Source organism: Otolemur garnettii, unplaced genomic scaffold (assembly GCF_000181295.1).
Source record: "Otolemur garnettii isolate 467f Iridium unplaced genomic scaffold, OtoGar3 scaffold00007, whole genome shotgun sequence".
Taxonomy (NCBI): Eukaryota; Metazoa; Chordata; class Mammalia; order Primates; family Galagidae; genus Otolemur; species Otolemur garnettii.
Genome location: NW_003852402.1, coordinates 7,263,822 through 7,265,724, shown reverse-complemented (window position 1 = coordinate 7,265,724; position 1,903 = coordinate 7,263,822). Strand labels below are relative to the sequence as shown.

The 1,903-nt window shown below is 39.9% G+C and overlaps 1 protein-coding gene across 3 annotated transcripts in view; it reads left to right on the top strand.

The window, feature by feature from the left end:
- The window catches only part of EP300 (E1A binding protein p300), a 106,089-nt gene that overhangs the window by 76,131 nt on the left and 28,055 nt on the right, over positions 1-1,903 (top strand). The window lies entirely within an intron of this gene.

Below are 1,903 nucleotides of genomic sequence, written 5' to 3'. Positions count from 1 at the left end.
AAAAAAAAAAAAAAATTACTTAAAAATAATGTTTGTACATATTGGGGTGTTATTTCAATGTACGTTGTAACGGACCTAATCACTGTTAAAAATCTCTTTTTAAAACATCTTACAAGTGGGCAACTCCTGTGACTCAAAGGAGTAGGCTACCTCCCATATACCGGAGGTGGTGGGTTCAAACCCGGCCCCAGCCAAAACTGCAAAAAAAAAAAAAAAAAAAAAAACACAAGTTTACTCAAAGCGTGCATTTTGAGGAGGGACAAAGACACTTCATTTTTGTATATTATTTTTCATGGGAACCCCTCTTCCTCACCCTGAATTCAAAAATATCTAAAGTAATAAACCCTTCTGGGCTGGGCACCATGGCTCACAACTGTAATCCTAGCACTCCGGGAATTTGAGACCAGCCAGAGCAAGAACAAAATTCCTTTCTCCACTAAAAATACAAAAATTAGCCAGGTATGATAATGTGCCTATAATCTCAACTATTTGTGAGACTGAAGCAGAATTGCTTGAGCCCCAGGGGTTTGAGGTTGGAGTAAGCTGGCCTGAGGCCATGAGACTGTAGCTCCGGGTGACAGAGCAAGACTGAGGGAAAAAAAAGTAGTCCTTGAAGATAAATTTATTTTGCAAATTCAGAACTAATAATGCCCTTACTCAGACTTTTTTAAAGCTCAGAATTATCCTGTAAATCACTAGTTTCATGAATGATTACTTAAATTCTAGGGACATGACAGGAAATCTTTGCTTGGTTTTAGAAAACACAGAGAACACTTAATTCAATAAACTTAATTTAGTCGATTTCGTCCTTTGTTCTAATGTTGGCCATTAAAATAATGTCTCTTCAGCTCTCAAGCATTTTGATGAGAGACTTTTCCCTTCAGCATTTCTTATTCCTTTGTGTAGTGACAAGGTCTCACTTCTGACTTGTTAAATGTCAGTGTTGGGAAGGGGGACTTCTTTTCTTGCTTGATAGAATTGCTCTCTTACCACCAGTATCTTTTGCATAGTTAACTATGGGACCTCTCTTCATAGATGTATATAACAGAGGGCAGTAGATTCTGTTTCTACTTGCCCAAGTCTATCTTAACTGAATTTGTAACTGAAAAATTAGTCATGAAAGGTATTTAAGGTGACAGACAATACATTCTGTTTTTTTGTTTTTTGTTTTTTTGAGACAGTCTCAAGCTGTCATCCTGGGTTGAGTGCTGACCACCTCTAACTCTTGGGTCCAAGTGAGTCTTTTCCCTCAGTTTTTCTAATTTTATTAAAGACAGGGTCTAGCTCTTGTTCAGGCTAGTCTTGAACTTGTGAGCTCAGGCAGTCCACCCCCCTCAGCCTCCCAGAGTCCTAGGATTACAGGCGTGAGCTACCATGCCCAACCTACATTCTGATTATTTATTTATTTATTTATTATTTTTTATTTTTTTTTGAGACAGAGTCTCACTATGTCACCCAGGGTAGAGTATCCTGGCGTCAGCACTCACAGCAACCTCAAACTCTTAGGCTTAGGCAATTCTCTTGCCTCAGTCTCCCAACTACCTGGAACTACAGGCACCCACCACAATGCCCAACTATATTTTTGTTGTAGTTATTGTTTAGCAGGCCCAGGCCAGGCTTGAACCCGCCAGCTTCAGTGTAGGTGGCCAGTACCCTACTCAATGAGCTATGGGCGCCAAGCCCATTCTGGTTTTTAGATACTACCTGAACCAGAACAGGACTTAGAATCAGAAAATGAGGCATTAGTTACATGTCCCTGTAGACAATATAATCAATTTTGTATTTTATAATACCTTTTTTTTTACAGTTTTTGGCCGGGGCTGGGTTTGAACCCACCACCTCCGATATATGGGGCTGGTGACCTACTCCTTTGAGCCACAGGTTCTGCCCCAGTTCTTTTTTT